This window comes from Cynara cardunculus, assembly GCF_001531365.2.
Source record: "Cynara cardunculus var. scolymus isolate 2C chromosome LG 13, CcrdV1, whole genome shotgun sequence".
NCBI lineage: Eukaryota > Viridiplantae > Streptophyta > Magnoliopsida > Asterales > Asteraceae > Cynara > Cynara cardunculus.
This window is the reverse complement of record NC_037540.1, coordinates 22197965-22203313: the sequence shown is the minus strand read 5'-3', so window position 1 is coordinate 22203313 and position 5349 is coordinate 22197965.

The window sequence follows — 5349 nt, the reverse complement described above, 5'->3', positions numbered from 1 at the left end:
CTTAAACAATAATATATAAATATATATATATATATATAAATACACACATATATAAACTTTACAAAGAATTTTTTAATGAAGCATAGTGCTTTAAGTTCTATTAGGTGAATGGCAACGTGCACCTCCTAACGCGACGAAAACCCTTGACGCAAACAAGGTAGGGAAAAAGGGAAAGAAAATCTGGGTGTTACAATCCTCCCTACCTTGGATTAAGTTTCGTCCTCGAAATTTAGTTTACGCGAATAAGTGCGGGTAATGCCTCTTCAAGTCCTCTTCCGCTTCCCAAGTCACGTTTGATCCTCGATGATGCTTCCTTTTTACCTTGACCATGACAACCTCCTTGTGCCTCAACATCTTGACCTTGCTTTCCAAGATGGCTTCCGGTTCTTCTACGCATCGGTTGTTCTCATCTATGCGAATTTTCGAAAGCGGTATTACACTTTTTTCTTCTGCCAAACACTTACGGAGGTAGCACGCATGAAATGTGTGGTGAATTCCGGCCATTTTAGGTGGTAGCTCTAATTTGTAAGCCTCACGTCCCACCCTAACCAAGACTTTAAACGGTCCAATGAAATGGGGACTTATCTTCCCACGTTTTCCAAAACGGATAATACCTTTCCAAGGAGACACTTTTAGCATTACACGGTCGCCCACTTGGAATTCTATAGGTCGGCTCCTCTTGTCCGCGTAACTCTTCTGTCGATCATGTGCTGCCTTTAACCGTTCCCGGACACATTTCACCTTGTCGGCCGTTTACTGAACGATTTCGGGGTCGGAGAATTGTTTCTCTCCCGCTTCTAGCCAACATACTGGAGTCCTACACTTTCGACCATACAAAGCCTCAAAAGGTGCCATTCCGATACTGGACTGATAGCTATTGTTGTAGGCGAACTCCACAAGAGGTAGGTGAGGATCCCAATTTTCGCCAAAGTCGATAACACATGATCGAAGCATGTCTTCAAGGGTTTGAATGGTCTGCTCGCTCTGACCATCGGTTTGAGGGTGGTAAGCCGTACTCAACTTCACCCTCGTGCCCAACTCTTTCTGTAAGCCACCCCATAATTGGAAGGTGAATCGGCTATCTCGATCTGATACTATGGATAACGGTATACCGTGCCTTGAGACTACTTCATCGAAGTATAACTTGGCAAGTTTGTCTATTGGTAAAGATTCACGCATTGCCAAGAAGTGGGCGCTCTTTGTAAGTCGATCAACCACTACCCATATCGTATCATGACCCCTTAAAGTCCTCGGTAGTTTGGTCACGATGTCCATCGTAATATGCTCCCACTTCCACTCAGGGATCTCCAAGGATTGAAGACTACCATAAGGTCGTTGATGCTCTGTTTTCACTTGTAGACAAGTCACGCACCTCTTTACGTGACGAGCCACATCCAGCTTCATAATAGGCCACCAATATGTCAGTTTTAAGTCCCGATACATCTTGGTGCTACCCGGATGAATAGAGTATTTAGACTTATGTGCGTCTTCTAGCAATAGTTCTCGATTGCCTCCGATCTTAGGTACCCATATGTGCCCTTGAAACAACTTCAAGCCACGGCCATCCTCTGTCAGAAGTGAGCGTTGTTTCATCATTACCTCATCCTTGAGGTTTTCTCCCAAAAGTGCTTCAGATTGCGCCACTTTGATCTGATCGATCAGACTGGACACTAAATCGATCTTGGTAAGCCCAACTTTCGTCCCACTACCGTACTCCTTTCGGCTTAAAGCATATGCCACTACGTTTGCCTTACCCGGATGGTATATCAATTCATAATCGTAGTCTTTGAGTAGTTCGAGCCAACGTCGCTGCCTCATGTTCAATTCTTTTTTATCGAAGATGTACTTCAAGCTTTTGTGATCAGTGAAAAGTGTGCATTTGGTACCGTAAAGGTAATGTCGCCAAAGCTTTAGGGCGAACACTACTGCAGCCAATTCTAAATCGTGAGTGGGGTAATTCTTCTTGTGATCTTTGAGTTGTCTTGACGCGTAAGCAATCACTTTTCCCCTTTGCATCAAGACGCAACCCAACCCATTTTCAAAGCGTCGCTAAAGACTACGAAGTCTTTGGACCCTTTTGGCAGGGAGAGAATCAGGGATTCACATAATTTCTTCTGGAGGGTTCTGAAGGCATGCTCTTGTTTCTCCGTCCAGATAAACTTCACATTCTTCCTAGTCAACGCCGTTAAGGAAGAAGCGACTTTGAAGAAATCTTGGATAAATCTCCTGTAATAACCCGCCAGACGCAAGAAACTACGGATTTCTGAGGGACTTTTTGGTTGTTCCCAGTTCATCATCGCCTCGATCTTGGATGGGTCTACCTTCACCCCATCTCGCTGACAATGTGACCCAAGAATTGAACCTCCCCTAACCAAAAGTCGCATTTAGAGAATTTTGCATACAACTTCTCCTTCCTTAGCATTTCGATGACTTCTCGAAGGTGTAGTTCATGATCTGATTCACCCTTGGAATAAATGAGTATGTCATCAATGAACACTATTACTGACTTGTCAAGGAATGGTCGGCACACTCGATTTATCAAGTCCATGAATATTTCCGGTGCATTCGTCAAGCCGAACTGCATGACCAAAAATTCATAGTGTCCATATTGAGTCCTAAAAGCTGTCTTCGCCACATCATCTTCTTTCATCCGCACCTGATGATACCCCAAACGAAGGTCGATTTTTGAGAAAGAACTTGCTCCCTGAAGTTGGTCGAAGAGGTCGTCGATCCTAGGAAGAAGGTATTTGTTCTTCACGGTTGCCTTATTGAGTTTTCGGTAACCGCTACACATTCTCATGGTGTCGTCCTTCTCCTTTACAAATAAAACTGGAGCTCCCCACTGTGACGAACTCGGTCTAACAAATCCTTTCTCTAGAAGGTCTTGTAGTTGAGACAATAACTCTTGCATCTCGGATGGCACTAAACGGTAAGGGGCTTTAGCAATTGGGGCGGTTCCCAGAATAATGTCGATTCGGAATTCCACCCGCCTAACGAATGGTAAGCCGAGTAAGTCTTCAGGAAATACGTCGAGAAATTCATTAACCACTCTCACATCTTCAATTCCCTTTTTCTCTAGCTTGGTATCCAGCACGTAAGCAATGAACGAGGAGCATCCATTAGCTAGACACTTACATGCTTTTGTTGCGGACAAAAGTACTACATTTTCTTTCCTTCCTTCTCCGTAAATTAGCACAGCATCCCCATTCGGCAAAGGGACTCGGATCAACTTTTTAGAGCATATAATTTCTGCTTGGTTCTCTACCAACCAATCCATCCCAATAATGACATCGAATCCGCTTATAGTCATGGGTATGAGGTCTACCCGAAAATCCTTCCCCTCAATTCCTAACATGCAACTCCTAACAACCTCACGCACCAGAATCTGACTACCATTTGCTATCTTTATGATCAACGCATCTTCTAGTGTACTAGGGGGCGTATGCAAGTGTTGTTGGAATGTAGTGGACATAAAGGAACATGAAGCACCCGAATCAAAAAGTACGTGTGCAGGCACAGAATTAATAAGAAACTTACCTGACACTACATCCGTCGATGCTCTAGCTTCTTCACTCGACATCTGAAAGGCTCGACCGGTCACTTTCGGGGTTCTCTCTTTTCTTCCTTGATTTCCCCCGCTTTAAACTTTTGACAATCATTCTTGAAGTGACCCGGCTCTCTACATCCAAAACATATGGGTCCCTTGATCGGACACTCGTTTCGTGTGTGGCCTGTCTTCCCACACTTAAAGCATTTTGTGGGAGTAGGGTTGGTGTAACACGGACCGTGATATTTACTGTGGCATTTGGGACACCATCTAGCCTCTTGTCTGGGATAGGCTTCGCGATTGTTGTTGTTGAAATGGTTTACCCTTTTGGATGACGCATAAGGCCCTTCCCACTTCCTCTTCTCTCCACTAGCCATCTTCTCTTCTTTTCCCTTAGCATAAACTGACTCCATGACTTTTGCCTTTTCGATTGACTCCCTAAGGGTGGAGGCTCTGGAGTTCCTGACCATCACCATCATGTCCGCAGGTAGCCCTTTGAGGTAGGCTTTCATCTTATCCTTCTCCGTTGGGGCCACATGTCCCACTAAGTTTAGCTTTTCTATGAAGAGTCGAGTGTAGTCCCTTACTGACAAATTCCCTTTCTTTAAGGTTCGGAAATCTTCTTCAATGCGATCTATCTCTTGCTCATTGCAATATTCTTCCATCACCTTCTCTCGGAACGTGGTCCAACTCATATTGGCCAATTCTGTAGCTCCCATGGTTGAGATGACAATATTCCACCAGATAAGGGCGGCACCCATTAACATTTGAGAGCTGAACTTCACTTTTTGCCCTTCATCGCAATCACATGACCGGAAAGCTTGCTCGATCTCTCGAAGCCAATTCATGCACGCCACATGATCATCCGACCCCAATAATTCTGGCGGTTTGCAACATAGAAAGGTCTTGTAAGAGCAAGCTCTATTCATTTGTCTCGCTTTAATCATCGCTAACTCCTGGGTTGGGATTCCATTTTCGGTACCCCCAGATCCCTCAATAGTTACATTCTTAGCAACCGCCTCATGCTTGCGGTTGTTAGCATCTCTGTCCTCCAACAGTTTCATAAAGAATTCTTGTTGTTGGGCCATAGCCTTGTTCATAGCATTCATCAGTGTGCCCATCATTCTTGACTCCGGGGTTTCCTCTTCGATTACAGGAGTAGAGGTGGCAGGGTCAACTTGGGGAACCTGCTCAACTCCATCTCTCAAAGCGTCTTGCCTAAGATGAACCCCTGCAAAGGTGGTTCGTGGCGGTTGATCCGCGGTAGATTCAGTCACCGCATGACCTTCCGGTGAGGTATCTCGTCTACTCCGAGTATTCACCATAAAGTCTGCCAACAAGAGAGAGAAGAGAAATTAATATGGGAAGATACGGAACTAACATAATACGTACCGACGCATTGATAAGTCTTTGCAATAACAATAGGTTCGAGCATGCTTACGTAACAACATATTCAAAATAGCATTAGTTAAGTGAAATTTCGAATAGATTATACATAAGGATCCTCAGCACCGTCGTCGCAGTCCATGAATCATGTACCCCCGATGACTTTAAGGCTCTCCTACCTTGAGAGTTCCTACCCATAACTCACAAATTAAAGCCTACAATCTCAGCTTAAGTCTAGGCGTCTTAGTTTCTTACCTAGTTCGCTTAAGCTAGAGCTCTAATACCAACTTGTAACACCAAAAAAATACAAATAAAATAAAATAAAAATGAGATAAAATGGACCCCAAAATACAAAGTGGAACTGGAGTAATAGGAATTTTCCAACAAGGTAAAAAAAATACAGCGTTTACAAAGAA